Source organism: Cibotium barometz, chromosome 7 (assembly GCF_041138505.1).
Source record: "Cibotium barometz isolate CiBa-2024 chromosome 7, ASM4113850v1, whole genome shotgun sequence".
In the NCBI taxonomy this organism is placed as follows: domain Eukaryota; kingdom Viridiplantae; phylum Streptophyta; class Polypodiopsida; order Cyatheales; family Cibotiaceae; genus Cibotium; species Cibotium barometz.
Genome location: NC_141052.1, coordinates 25,000,038 through 25,016,178, shown reverse-complemented (window position 1 = coordinate 25,016,178; position 16,141 = coordinate 25,000,038).

Below are 16,141 nucleotides of genomic sequence, written 5' to 3'. Positions count from 1 at the left end.
AGGTGATGAGATGTGAGGTGAATAGATGTAACGAGATGTGATGAGAATCAAATAAGTGTGAATGAATGAATGTGTGGTTGTTGTGATGTGAATAGAGGTGATGAGATGTGAGGTGAGTAGATGTGATAAGATGTTATGTGAATCAGATAGATGTGAATGAATGGATGAGATATGATGTCATGTGAATCAGGATGTAAATGAATGATATGGGATATGAGTGGATGATATGTGAGAAAAATTGATGTAAAGGTATAAGTGAAGAATGGATGTGAATGTATATGTGAAAGAATTGATATGGATATGTATGTGAAAGAATGGATGTGGATGTGTATGTGAAAGAATGTGATATGAATGTGTATGTGAAGAATGGATGTGAATGAGTATGTGAAAGAATGGATATAGATGTGTATGTGAAATAATGTGATGTGATGGAAAGAGATGTGATGTGTCATAAATATATGTGGATGTGAAGTGATGGATGTGAAGTGATGGATATGAATGTATATGAATGTGATGGATATGAATGAATGTGAATGTGATGGATATGAATGAATGTGATGTGATGGGATGTGAATCTGGATAGATGTGAATGAATGAGATGTGAATCTGGATAGATGTGAATCTGGATAGATGTGAATGAATGAGATGTGAGGTAAAATAAATGAGATGTGATGTGAGGTAATGTGATGTGGTCTGAATGGATGAGATGTGAATCTGGATAGATGTGAATGAATGAGATGTGAGGTAAAATGAATGAGATGTGATGTGAGTGAATGTGATGTGGTCTGAATGGATGAGATGTGAATGAATGTGATGTGATGAGATGTGGATATGGGTAGATGCGAGTGGATGAGATCTGATGTGGTCTGAATGGATGAGATGTGAATGAATGTGATGTGATGAGATGTGGATATGGGTAGATGCGAGTGGATGAGATCTGATGCTGATAAATGAGAAAAGATGTGACGAAATGAAAAATGATGTGACGAGGATGGGAATACAGATGAAATAAATGAGGATTGATGTGGAACAATGTGGAAAGACGAGAGTTCGCTATAGAAACTGTATTTATGACCTGTTTTATGTCAAGAATGCTGGGGAAGCATTTTGACCGTCTTGTGAATGAGGTCGTGGTGGAGACCTAAACTGATAAAGTTGCAACAGTTGACGGAGAGCCAATGGAGGACGTCTCGCGTAGCAAGGTCGTCGGCCGAGGTCTTGACCAGCCTCGGTTCGATTAAAATGGTGAGCTTCCAGTACGGTGGATGAAGGACCAAGGAAGCGGCCTATGAGTGAAGCGCTAGGTCACCTACGAAGGATCCTAGAGGGTGCTGACCATACGGTGATCGGTCGAGGTCTTGACCAGCCTCGGTTTGATTAAAATGGTGAGCTTCCGGTACGGTGGATGAAGGACCAAGGAAGCGGCCTATGAGTGAAGCGCTAGGTCACCTGCGAAGGATCCTAGAGGGTGCTGACCATACGGTGATCGGGCTCTGGGTCACCAATGATACCCACGCATGCGTCGAGGAAGATATTTGAACACGGAGTAAGAGTTGTTTTCTAAATTCAGGCATGGATCTGGTTGATTGACCTTGCTGGTCCTTAATGGATGAGTCCATGGCTCTTTTATATGGATCCATTGGTTGATCTTGCTGATCTTCAACAGAGATTCCATTTTGATATGTGAATATATTACCGGTTACTATGAGCTAGGAACTATCGAAAAGTCCCTTGAGAGTGGACAGGTGGTGAGCATTCTGGTTGCCAACGATGCCATAGGTACACCGATGAAGGAAAAATTAGAAATTAGGATTCAACCAGATATTTTGGAGGATTATGATCAGTGACACTATGGTTTCATTAAATGATTGTTTTAAAGACAGCTGATTTTGTAAAAAAGGCAATTTCATATGAGGTGTGTAAGTGGTGTGACTAATTTTAAGTTTGCATGAATATCCGGCTAGGGGGCCTAGGAACTCTTTTCCCTGGTACCCGAGACAAAACCTAACCAAATTCTTAATTGGATCCCATCACTATAGTGGTTGGGGCGGTTGGCTAACCCACAGGACTGGATAGGGTTAGGCTAGACTGATGGATCCCTAAAATTGAGACTCAATTCTATTATAGTACGATAGATGAAATAAATCCCAGATAAAAATTGTTCTATGGAAAAGAATCAACGGTTGTGCCTCTCAATGAGGAAAAAAGCGTTGGTCTCTATGATCCAAGTGCAATCTTTTCCTTGATCTAACTATGGGACTTACGGGGTCGGTCAAATCAGTTCAGTTAGTTAAGGCTTTGACCACGTTAGAGTAAAACTATCCTGGAGGAATCGCCCGTGCTTTTCGGGTGAGGGAAAATTGTCCGGATATCCGTGGGCGAGGCCCCAAGTGAGGGACCCTTCCCCGCGCAAGTAGTGCTACTTCCACTGCTAACACCCCTAAATTCGTTGCGCGGTGGGGACACGGATCTCACATATTGTCTCCAAAGGTGCAACTGCCAAGAATAGATCTCCCAGCAAATGAAGTTCAAAAAGAGGTGAAGAACAAGAAAGACCACCGAAGAAAATGAAGCCCACCTCCTCATCAACCCCACTTCAACGCAGATCAATTGTAAGGTATAGTGTATGATTATACAGTATATGCTACAATCATAAACATAACGAAACCAAATGTATGTATAAATTAGACTCGAAGTATTGAGAGTCTTTTAAGTCTTCTTATTCTTCTTTGTGCGTCATTTTTTATACTACTGTTATTGAGTACTTGAGTGTCTCCATGTGTTGATGTTGTATTAATTAGAATCCCGAATTTAGGATTATTGTTCTCATTTGCAAAGCAAGTGTTCTCTGTCGCCATTTTTAAGAATAGCGAGTTGAAAAGGAAATTAGCACGATCACTTTTAAGGACGTTTTTTTTACAAATCCCCACGGGCATGAAATTCTTTTTGGTAGATGAATCATTAAAGCTTCCATACATAACTATCTCAAATCATCAAAATCTTCATTCTGACAAGGTTTACGTGCATCCAATCAAGTATTCATGAGAATTGAATCATCAAAGCTACATAATACATAGTCCCCAAGCACTAAATTTCATGAGCATAGATAGAAACGTTAAGTATGCACACAATTGGATGGCATACTATTTTACACAGCTTTGTATCTAACAAGTATGCTGAAAATTAAATGGCATACTTGTTATTGTACACAGCTTCATGTACCTCGGGAGAGATAGGACAAATAGATTTTTGTTAACCGGTTGTTGTGGGTCCATTGGAAATTTGATTGCTCGTATACAAGATGCGTCGCTATCAAGGCCTCGGACTTGTAATCCCACAACTCGTAGGTTTGCTCATCTTTAGGTGCATAGAAGAACCCTTTCATAGTAAAACAACCTCATGCAATGGCATTCCTCCATCCGTCCTTTGTAGGTCTCTTGTAGAGCTCTTTCTCCTTTGTGCATTTCAAGATGTAGAAGTCCACATTCTCTGGATTTCCTTTTCCAGGCTGTCACCGCAAAATTGTCTCCTACAAGAAGGACATCACTAAGGGTATCATGGTGCCCTTCGTAGGTATCCTCCTCAATGTTTGCGATGTTAACATCAATGTCAACATTGTCTTCTTCAATGCCATCTACCAATGGATCGAGGGCAATGTAGTCCCAGCTATGAATATGAGACTGACTACATCTACGCCATAAGTTTTCCATATAATTACTACAATAACATTGATGCACCCTCAATGCTGTTGGATCGTGCAAAGAGTATGCAGAAACTGAATGTAGGGATCTTGTGTTTGTTACAGCCTTGACATTCCATGCCTCATCTCTATCTATATCTCCCAAAAGACTCTACTAACGTATCGAGCTTGTGATGCATACGGGGACTTGGCTCCACTGGTGGTGGTGAGCATTTCTTGCAAAAACTTTACGACATCAGCTACACATTGGAACTTAGCACCATTAGGCTTGAGTTAGTGCTCTCTTCACCACAGCCCCTGCACCGTCGTGCTCTCCCTTTCCATGACCAGAGCCAATGAAATTCCAAGTCATTTGCAACCCTATGATGGCAGTGTACGTGGGAACAAAGTAGAAAGACATTTTTTCTTTGAATTAAGATGAAGCACCATCATACCAAACCCAATGACATTGTAGGGGAATACCATAATACCCAATTATAATGTAGCATGAAGCAATGTTGCACAAAATGGGTATCATGTTTCTTATCACTCATCAGAGATATAAAAGTGTATCATTTTTTGGATGTCACCTACAATGTGAAAGTATGTAATATGCACAAATATGGACACTTGGCTTGAATACCAGTGCATTGACTGTATCTCATTTTGCTCCTTAAAAGAGTAATTCTCAGCAAAGTCTAGCACAAATATTACCACATCTTTGGAAAAATTAGACAAGCATTCTTTGTATTTCTCAGCTTGCCACATGTACACAAAATTATGTTTGATAAACTTTCTAAGCTTGTTGTTGTTGTGACCATTTGATTAAGTGCCTTGCATGACATTTCATTGTGTATTAACTCTTTCCTCTTCTTTGTCTTGCCATCATCAGTGGTTCCACAGTCTATGTCCTGAAAGAGCTTCATGGTGACAAGCCGACCAACATATGTAGATTCAACTAGACAAACTGATATGTTTCGAGGACCACAAACAGTGCAACTCCCCATCAAACACTTCAAAGCATGGAAAATAGTACCTTCAGCTTTGGGACATAGGATGGACTCCCATGCGCTTATGATACTCTTGTAGGACTTCTCTGTAGCATTGCACCCACGTGGCTGAGAACCCACATTACAAATGACACAATCACATTGACATGCTTTACCATGCAACCCAAAAAAGTAGATCCTCTAATCTGGTTCAAGACATCTTTTAAGAATGACTTCTGAACATGGTTATGCAACAGCAAACAAGTGTATCGAATCCTTAAGCTTGTGCACAAAGTATGGCTTTAATTTCTCGAAAGCTCGTTGATGAACTGGTGCCTATGGATGCATCTCCTTAAACAACAAATATAGTTCAACCTACAATACAAAACCATCGTAGCAAGTTAAACATTTGGTTTGAAACTAGTTTTGTAGTTATAGGTTCCTAAGTGTATGCAGATAGTTCACCAACAAGTATCTTATTGGTTTAACACCGGTACCATATTGTTTCAAAACTGGTGTTATCTAAAGAAAATATGAGCTTTACCTTATATCTAATGCATGTTGCATAGAGCTATTGTTCCAAACGGTATCATAAGGGTACAAAACACTAGTATCATATAGCCACCCCAAGTTCTCCTTCCGGCCTTTACCCGGTATCATACCAATGTTTAACCGATATAATATCGATTAGAAAATTTGCTAAATATAGATTACATTAAAGGAGACCATGCTCTCAAGCCAATATGATAGCAATGTTTAATCAGTAGTGTTAGTTGTATACAGCTATCATTCCACAGCCGGTATCATATTGGTTTGGGAGCGGTATGATACGAGTGATGAAAATCTTGTTAAGCTTGTTTTTGCTATAGCCTAAGTGTACACAGGTTGTTTTTTATCAGGTATCTTACTAGTTTAACACCAATCTCTTACTAGTTTTACACCGGTTTTATTGGTTTTGTTTATTTGCCGCCCCAAGTTGAAAATCGTTTAGAACCATGCCCTGCCTTGTGAGGGAGGATGGTTTCTTTTTATTTGCTAGGTTTTTCAATCCTAACCTTCCCCAAGTAGTCCAAGAGCTATAGATTGACTGACTGACTGAAAATCTAACAATCAGACATAATACACATAGACACATACGCACATACAAGGATGATAAAATCATAGAAGAGCAGAGAATCTGGCATTTGTTTGTATACCGGTTGGAAACATGTAATCTAGTATCTGAATCTATATTGAAGGAATATGTAATGTATAAAAGCACACCAGCACAAGTGTTGGAGCACAGGTTGTTGTTACCTGAGATTGATCGAGAAGGTGTGTCGGAATATGCTTAACATCAGATGTTTTGCCAAGGCGCTTGTGACATACATCCTTTTTATTGGGTGAAACACAAGTATGGCTGAACCAAAAATTGAAAACAAGCTCTTTCACCTCATCAAATTGATTATGCCTACTGCATAGGCTTGTCAATGGCATGAAGATAATGGCAAAATAAAACCAGTTTAAAAGCCATGTCTAGGACATAGGTTTTGAGTCCACCTTACCATGCATCCACCCTAGATCCACCTTTGGAGCCAACTTTAGAAGGCTAGAAGGAGGGTTGGGAGATAGCTACTCAACTTGACTGATAAGAGCCTAAACTTGACATGATGAAAGGATCGTTTGACCAATTGTACTACATAAAAGAAGATATTAATAACCTATATAATTTATTACACACATGTAGATATTGCTATCACCAAATCATGTTAGAACTCTCTTCGTCGATGACATCTAAGAACAAATGGAACACACTCTTATTATGCCCAATTTGGGGCCTATACCTTCATATATGCCTAAGGAGGAGTAAAGGATGAGAAAGGGGGTGTTTAACTTGGTAAGATCTCTTCAAAGACCCAACATAGCTGGTCTTCTAGGACCAACCCTATAATTTAGGGCCTATACCTCTATGCGTGCATGAGGAAGGGGTAGAGGACAAGAAAGGGGGATGTTTAACTAGGTAAGACCTCTTCAAAGCCTCCCATCATAGTTGGTCTTCTAGGACCAACCCCACAAACCTTGCCTATAGCTACCCTAACTGATCTATTGAGAATGGTTACTCAAATACAAAGGGTGTGAATGTTGAAATATATTATGTACAAGGTTAAGGGTGAGCAGAAGAGGTAATTTAGGTGTGAACACACTCAAAAGGGATCTAGGGTTAGCCCAACCCTAGCCCTTGGAGGAGAACATATAAAGGGTAGAAGACCCTACTTTTATTAACAACATGAAGGAGAAGGGTAAGCCAACTTTGGAGTGGCTGAAATAGAAAGTAATACAAAAAGCTTTCTATACATCTTGTGTCCTCTCTCAAGCTATGGAGTCTCCCCACATGATGATTTATTAAGTTGTTTATTCTTATTCATTCTTTTATACTTTGTTCTCCTCTTGTTTCCATTGCTTCTGTTGTTACATGCTCTAGATACCCATGATTCTTAACTTGGTATCAGAGCCTTGCTAAGGTTAAGATCCTCCTTCTCTCTCTCTCTCTCTCTCTCTCTCTCTCTCTCTCTCTCTCTCTCTCTCTCTCTCTCTCATAAGCCATTCCCAAGCAAGAAGGTGGTGGTAGAAGAAGGAGAGGAGCTTCAAGAAGGAGTGAAGGAGAAAGCAAAGTTTGAAGAGCTTCATCAAAGCAGAGGATTGCACCACCACAACAAGATTTTGAGATTTAGAAGAAGAAGAGGATGACTGTCATCATCGGCAAGAAGAAGAAGGGAAAAAAAACGATGCAGTTCCATCCTTATTTTTTTGACGAATTTTTCCATCCTCGTTTTTCCATCATTGGATCGCCTTGGAGAATTGAAGAAGAAGCAAAGGTGCTATTGGACGGGTCTTCTTAGACCCACAAAAAAGGAGGCAAGATAGAGGCACATCATCATCGTCCATCAAACGGAGGATCTGCACTGTCCTTACCCCGTACACGTTGTCAGAAATTCTAGACACGGAATCACCTGCCTCTATAGCTATCCATCCAACAGCCTTGGAAAACACCACGAACCTGGGGCACCACCAGCACACTGGATGGAACACTTCTCACACAATTCACCACGAACCTGGGGCACCACCAGCACACTGGATGGAACACTTCTCACACAATTCACCACACCACCCACACCAGAAAGACAGCACAAAGTAGGGGCACCATAGACAAAATAATTACCCAACAACACTTACAGTCTTGTTCCCACGTGTAAACATACAACACACCATCCACACCATAAAACTTTGGGAAATCCTGTCCCATCTTCACCACACTTCACAAACTCAACAACTACACCAACAAAAAACACTCTAGCTTGGATTTACTGCCAAGGGAATTCAACCACAGCCTCACTGCCCCACTGGAACTACAACCTTGCATCTGACGACCAAGCCTCTCCACCACAAACACATCAACATTTTAACTTGTTATTGCCCTGGATACATCACATCCTCAATCAGCACATGATCCACTGCATCTGCTTAAACACACAAAAACACACTTCAACAACTTCTTTACGTGACAACCTCGCCCTCTTCTCTGCTGCGCTACCAGCAGCTGCCAGCTACAAAAGCAAAAACCAGCAATCCTCTATCCTCACCTGTGCACATCCCTCAACTCCCTGCATCCAGAGGCGGCCACCTTCACACAGTACCCTAGTCGCCATCACCACAGCCTCGAGTTTGCAGCAGCGAGAGCAACTTCACCATCTCCACCAACTTGCTCCAGCAGTAGCAATACAAAATGACACACACCCTTCATTCTATACCAGCAGCGGTAGCAACCCCCGAAACAAACCACACTCACCTGCTATGTGGCAGCTGCGTTACCAGCACTACAGTGACAAAGACCAAAGCCAGGCCAACCTCCCCACTCTCTTTCGCCAAGCTCTTCTTTTTCTGCTCTCCGTTTGTCTCCTTTTGCGAAGCCGCCCTCTGTATAGTAGGCGGCCAGGTGGACATGGTCTTCGCCAGCCACCTTGGTGTAAAAGATGGCCACGATGCCAAGAGGAGCCTTCTACATTACCTTGTGCTTCACCTTTACGTGCGGTGCCCATCACTTTCCAAAACGAATGCGAGAGCTACCTCTTTGCCATCGTTAGCACACCCTTTAGAGCTGCCACCCACTCTGTACATCTACCCGGGCATTCAAGGCAAAGTTTTTTTACATGCTATGCATCCCATATGTACACAAGCCCAAAACACCTTTCAAAATTTTGCCTGGCATACTTTGCCCAACCCCTAGCCTACTGAATCATTTATGATCAGCAGCAAAAAGCATACGACCACGTTTCCCTCCGTCAATCCTTTGAGCATCATACAATGTAACCAAAACATCTCTATTCCATGTGTTCGAAAAAACACTGTCATCTTCCCAAGACGTAGTTTGCCATCCCGCATCCCACAACATAATATAAGAACTTTTGGAAACAAAGCTCTTGACATACATAGCATCCTGCCTCATCTCAATTCCAAAATCACTGATGTGGTCACCGCTAATATTGAAAAACCAGTGAAGCAACTCCTGCTGAGGGTAATAACTGATGAAAGCTTCATCAAGAAAGACCTGTTGTGCTATAGCACTTTCTTGTCCATCAACATAAGAAACATCACCATCAAAGCCAACCACTACATGCAAAACAAACTCCCCTTCAAAAGGCACCATTGCCAAAGCATCCACCTCAGTTCCTGTATGCTCACCTTTATCAAGGCCAATAAGAAATTCATCTATTACAGCATCCATAGTCTCATCCATAGCATCAACATCATTCATAGACTTTTGGTGTTGCTCCTCCTTCATAGCATCAATTCTGCTTGTGGCTTTCTTAACATTAATGCACATTTGATCATCCAACTCCAACTCAGGTTCATCATCTTGCAGACTTTCTATATCCCACTCATCCCACAAAGGTACATCATCCAAAGACCCAAAAGCATACTCTTTCACATCACATGCATACCTTTGCTCATGATTCACTTGTACCTTAATCATAGCATCCAAAGGAAGTACATCAGGATCTTGAGGGAAATCTGCCTCAAAAAACACTCTTCAAGAGCATCCTCTGTCATAAAATCAGTCCTCGCTACTTCCTCGCATTCTTCTTGTATGGCCTCTTCTTGTTGGGCAACCTCATCACTAAGCACTTCCTCATCAATAACCAGGGTAGCCATCTCTGCATCCTCCTCACCTAGATGAAGTGTCCTCTGTTCCCTCACTAGTAGTAGTGCTACTAGTTGTATCATCAACACTCGAATCAGCTTCATTCTTCCCTTCATCATCAACAACAGGCTTCTGATTATCCATATTAAACTGCTTTTTATCCCCTCGCCTGTCATATAGAGTAATGACCCCTTTCCTCCAATCTTGAACAGCTTTCACCGCTCTCAGCCATGGTCTTCCCAAAATCATGGGGAATGCACCCATTCCTGCCAGCATAACATGACAGTCCACAAGCACCTTTACATCAAAAGCCTGCAGTTTTAACTCCTTGATCACACCTAAGCATTTGACCTTCTGGTGATTGGCCAACCGAATACGGAAACCAGATGCTTCAATAATGTTAAGACCAAGCCTCTCCACAGCTGCTAGTGTGATTACACAAATTTGTGCACCACCATCTATATATGCCTCTCCCAAATTCTTCCCTTTGTGCCATACATCCACCACAGGACATATATCAGGCAACTCCTCAATAAATAAAACAGTCACTATCCCTCTGGCAGGTTCCTTCTCTCTCGGGTTCACAAGTCTTTTCCACTGACGCTTCAATTTGGGAGCTAACTCTATCAATTGCCCAAAAGTAATATTAGCTTTCCTTCCAACCATGTCCTCCTGCAAATTGTAGCTATCCTGGCCAACCCCCAGTGGAAAATCAGTCACTTGAAACTTCCTACGAGACTTTTGCTTCTGCTTGACCTTTACATCCCCTCCTTCCTTCACTTTACCTTTCTTCTTGCTAGGCCCTGCAGCATCCCTGCCTTCCCTTTCCTGTGGCATCCGTTTCCCCAAAGGCATTACATCAGCTTCCGTCTCCTTTGTCTTCTCAAGGGTGACCACATTCGCCACCTTAGTTTTACCCTTTTCCTCATTTGTCAACCCACTGGTCCCTGCTTCACCTTTAATTTCAATTCCATAATCATTTGCTCTATTGGGAATCTGAGAGGGTAAAGGATACATATCACCCCCCATTTTCTGAGACTTGTCACAGTCTCGGGACTTATATGCCCCAATTCACCACAATTCCAACATGTAGGAATAAATCGTCTATCCTTGCCAAAACCACGGCCACTTCCATAGCTTGTCTGACCTTCAACCCCTTCCTGATTATGACCTCTGCCTCGGCCACATCCACCACCACCTATGTTCCCTATCATTTTCAAACTCGGATTCTTCATACAATCCACTATTTGCCTCATGTCCTGTTGAAGCCCTTCATCAGAAGCTGTAACAGCTGTGGGTGCCACCTTTGTCCCCTGTGGTGTGGCATTATTTACTTGAGCTTATGTCGGCTACACTCTTTCCAGCATGATTCTCATCGGTACCACTTCTATCCTTCTAATTTCAGGCCTCACTACCACCACTGGAACCATCCCCAACTAGTTCATCCATTGCAACTTCCAATCCTTTGATTTGGCAATCTCCACAGCATCCACATAAGATTTGGGCTTCTTTAATTCAACCTTCCAGCGAATACCTCCTTTCAATCCTGCAACAAAACGATCCTTCTTCATCATGTCCGGAGGTACTTGATCCTCCCCCAAAAAGCCCTGCACAAGGTCTCCCACAGCAAAGAGAATTTCTTCACATAATCATCAACTGGCTCCAATTCGCCCTGTGTCAACCCCTGCACTTCATGCCAGACTCTGTCTAGATCCTCAACCTTCTTGAACCTATTCAAGAAGTGTAGTCTTCAATCCATCCTCAATCATTGGAATGCGTGACTCAACATCTCTTAACGACTCTTCAAAAGTTTTGAACCATGCCCTCGCATCTCCCTTCAAACATATATTCAACAACTGCAATACCTGTGCTGGCTTGTTGATGTGGTTACCTATGCATGCAACCTCCATTCTTTCAAGAAAATCTGCTACATCTTCATTAGGACCACCAAAAAACTCTGGATACGACATCATTTTGATCTCCAAGTTCACCTCAAATCCCAAGAAACAACCATAAAAACACCTTCCCTGAAACCTTCAACTCCTAGGGCATACACCCTTGTAAACGAAGAAAAAATACCTGAGCTCTCCTCAGTGGGGGTACCAGAAAGCTGTCGGAAATTTCGGACACGAAATCACCTGCCTCTATAGCTGTCCATCCAACACCCTTGGAAAACACCACGAACCTGGGGCACCCCCACCAGCACACTGGCTGGAACACTTCTCACACAATTCACCACACCACCCACACCAAAAAGACAGCACAAAGCAGGGGCACCATAGACAAAATAATTACCCAACAACACTTACAGTCTTGTTCCCACGTGTAGACATACACCACACCATCCACACCATAAAACTTTGGGAAATCCTGTCCCATCTTCACCACACTTCAAATAAACTCAACTACACCAACAACAAACACTCTGGCTTGGATTTACTGCCAAGGAAATTCAACCACGGCCTCACTGCCACCACTGGAACTACAACCTTGCGTCTGACGACCAAGCCTCTCCACCACAAACACATCAACATTTTAACCTATTATTGCCATGGATACATCACATCCTCAATCGGCACATGATCCACTGCATCTGCTTAAACACACAAAAACACACTTCTCAACAACTTCTTCACGTGACGACCTCGCCCTCTTCTCTGCTGCACTACCAGCAGCTGCCAGCTACAAAAGCAAAAACCAGCAATCCTCTATCCTCGCCTACGCACAACCCTCAACTCCCTGCATCCAGAGGCGGCCACCTTCACACAGTACCCTGGTCGCCAAATCACCACAGCCTCGAGTTTGCAGCAGCGAGCAACTTCACCATCTCCACCAGCTTGCTCCAGCGGTAGCAATACAAAACGACACACACCCTTCGTTCTATACCAGCGGTGGCCCAACAACCCCCGAAACAAACCACACTCACCTGCTATGTGGTAGCTGCGTTACCAGCCACTAGAGTGACAAAGACCAAAGCCAGGCCAACCTCCCCGCTCTCTTTTGCCAAGCTCTTCTTTTTCTGCTCTCCGTTTGTCTCCTTTTGCGAAGCCGCCCTCTGTATAGTAGGCAGCCAGGTGGACATGGTCTTCGCCAGCCACCTTGGTGTCTCGAAGGGCGTAGAAGATGGCCACGATGCCAAGAGGACCCTTCTACATTACCTTATGCTTCACCTTTACGTGCGGCGCCCATGACTTTCCAAAACGAATGCGAGAGCTACCCTTTTGCCATCGTCAGCACACCCTTTAGAGCTGCCACACCCACTCTGTACATCTTCCCGGGCATTCAAGGCAAAGTTTTTTTACATGCTATGCATCCCATATGTACACAAGCCCAAAACACCTTTCAAAATTTTGCCTGACAACGTCAAACAATGGCAGCAGCAAGCATCGTTGTTATTGGTTAACACATTCCTACGACAACTATGTCCACACACTTATGTCGCACTATATTGTAAATCTCGTCAGTTGATTAGGGAGACACCCTAAAGAGGCTCCCAAGTATAGAGCTTCAAAGGAAAAACAAGAGGATCTTGGTCAGTTGGCCAAACCATAGAGAAAAGCCTTGTAACTATGTTGTGGGCACCTCGGGTCACTTACTCCTGAGCGGCCTAGTGGGAAAAGGCTTGGAACTAATAAAGCCAATTTCTCTTGTTTGTAACTCATTCTCCTATTTGTGCAATAGAAGTGGAGTGTTCTCTCTCTCCCTCTCTCTTGCAACTCTAATCTAGCATGTGTGGTGTGCTTAGGGGTTAGGGTTTGGGGAGTGCCAATCACTTGTTCTCCGTGCTTCCCTCTTGCTTCTTCTCTCCCTCTTTCTTGAGTGATTAAGTTACCATAGCGATCGTCTTCCATGGAGATCCCACACCATCTTTGTTGCGAGAGAGGTTGCACCACCCATTGGATTAGGCAACCGCCTTGGTGTGACAACAAGCCAAAAAACCTAGAGATTTGGGCGATTAGAGAGCTCAAAGAAGAGGGTTTTTGCTTAAACATAGAGTGTTTTTTGTTAATTTTTTGCTTCCAAACATGTTTTGTGTTAGATTAGTGCACATAGGTAGCTTAGGAATGTAAGATAGAACCCTAATCCACCAACAAACCCAAAAAATCATAAACAATCTCTTGATTTTCACTAATTATCACTAATCTATTGGGTTAGTGTGATTAGTGAACTTAAAGAGAGCTAAAAATTAAAAAAAATTGAGTCTAATTTCTTACAATTAGAGTAATTGGAGTGGCATTAGTGTTCTCAACACTTGCCTTGACCTAATTCCATGCCTAGTCCACTCCCATTAGCTCACAATTAGTGAGAATTAGCACTAATTAGGTCTCATTTACCTAATTTTTTCTCTTTTAAGTGGGATCAGCAATGTTTAGGGTATCCCAATGATTTGATCACCCCTAATTAATCACTCTAATTAGGTCTCTAATTAACCTATCAAATCCCAATCTCTAAACTCATCACCATTAAGGAGTAATTAGAAAGCAAAGAAGAGGGTTAAAAGCTGATTTAACAGTGGAACTTACGGCCGTTCACACTTAAAGGCACGGGCGTACGCTCATAAGCGTCCGGGCAGACTTTCCCAAAAAAAAAAACCTGCCATGGCTATCTGCACCTAAAGCCGTGGATGTACACTCATAAGCGTCTAGGTATACCTTCCCAAATAATAATAATAATAATAAATCTAAAATTTCTAAAATTTCCAAATCTTTAGAGGTGCTTATGGTCCACCTTCCCAACTCCCTAGAGTTATTTTTACACGCACAAAATGCCTCAAAATACCATTTTTTACCTTAAGGGTACATTCACCACGCGAGGCAAAAGAGAGCTAAAACTCTCATTTTGGGCCCGTGCACGCACTGTTAAAACTTTTCTAAGCTTCTCCGCACACCATGGACACCTTTCAATCATGGTTGCATGCCCCCAGTGCCTCCATTCCATTCGACGGCACCCCGGCCACCATTGCGCATTTATATGTGATCGCTACTCCAAACACGTTTTGGTCATGAGAGGGCAAAACGATTTATGAAGATCCCTCATCTAGTTGTGTACCTCCATACATGCACCCCAACATGAATAGACACCCCGCGCACACCCACGTATCTTCCCCTCTATTAGGGGATCTATTTCCAACCCCCACCCATGTACCACCTCCCCTTGAGCCACAACTCGACATTCCGAGCTTAACACAAGCTTGGAAGGGGAGGGTCCCAACAATTGCACCCACAAACATCACATATACAACCCATGTGGGTGACAATTTTCAAGCTTATGCCGAAATTCCATGGAGTTGGAGACCTCGTATTCCACTTAGAGGTCTTTAACCATGTCTGTCAGGCATTTAAAATTTTCGACGATGCAAAAAAAGTTCGTCTCCTTGGACTCAAACTTGACAACAAGGCAGTGCAATGGTTCCAATCCTTGGACCCTCGACACAAAGGCACTTTCAAAGTAGTGAGAGAGACCTTCATTCTTGGGTTTGTACCCTACGGGCCCAAATGGAGCCCCATCATCCAATTGTTCTAATTGGAACAAAAACCAAAGGAAACTTTACATGACTACATCGCACACATTAAGTACCTTGATTCGCGTTTGTGAGACGAGAGGGAAAAATTGAGTGACAAGCACTTAATGGACCGTTTCCTCTTGGGCTTGCACAATCCAAGGCTTCACGACCACATGTTGGATCTTTGATCATGAAAAGATGCAGGGAATAAGAGAACTTGAGCTCTTGCAAGCACACACTCACACTCACACAAAACCTAGAAGAGAACACACAAGGTGAGAGGCTGAGAATTCTTCTTCTTCACACAACAAAAGAGGTCTACAAAGAAAAAGTGACTAACACACATAATAGAGTATATACAAGTGGTCCATAATGTGAAAACGCTAAGTGGAGTGGGTAGGTGTGGACTAGTTGGTGTAGTCAAGCTGTAGAATCTCTGGCGAAGATATGTCGGTGCCAGCTACCAAACCCGCCACCACTGATGTAAATGTCAAATGGTCATGCATGCGCCTCGTGAGTGTCAGCTCATGTTGAGCTTAACACTCCCCCTCAAGCTCAAATCCAACTCATGAACTCCAAGCATATCTCCAAATTTGTGAAGCCTGTCAGCTCCCAAGGCCTTCGTGAAGATGTCAGCAACCTAATCTTGTGTGCTGACGTAGGCCAAGCCGATGTTGCCTGCCCCACAAGACTCTCTCCCTGATGAAGTGGTAATGTACCTCAATGTGTTTCATCTGCGCATGGAAAATTGGGTTCCTTGAAAACTGTATACTACTAAGATTGTCATAATA